The sequence below is a fragment of the Penaeus monodon genome, chromosome 25, assembly GCF_015228065.2.
Source record: "Penaeus monodon isolate SGIC_2016 chromosome 25, NSTDA_Pmon_1, whole genome shotgun sequence".
In the NCBI taxonomy this organism is placed as follows: Eukaryota; Metazoa; Arthropoda; class Malacostraca; order Decapoda; family Penaeidae; genus Penaeus; species Penaeus monodon.
Window position 1 is genome coordinate 10489495 of NC_051410.1, and position 245 is coordinate 10489739.

General features: G+C 44.5%; 1 protein-coding gene across 1 annotated transcript in view; it reads right to left on the minus strand.

Annotated features, from left to right (window-relative positions):
* Window positions 1–245, minus strand: part of LOC119589539 — a gene marked incomplete at its 5' end in the record, with an annotated part of 30702 nt that overhangs the window by 21592 nt on the left and 8865 nt on the right.

A 245-nucleotide genomic window follows, 5' to 3' on the forward strand; every position in this document is an offset into this window, starting at 1 on the left:
CATACTTCCAAGACGGAACTTTGAAAGCATTATCCACAATCATCCAAAGTCTTCCCCATCGCAGATTGCACTCGTCATAACCTCAATCTTCTCATTCATAAAATCATAATTACTCCGACCGATTCCGAACGCTCTGCTGTGAGAAAGTTCATCAGCCTCAAGAAATCATGCACAAAATATTAAGCATGCATGACGCCGCGACGATCCGCAACGCATGACATCTTCCTTTACCCTCCCCCTTCTCA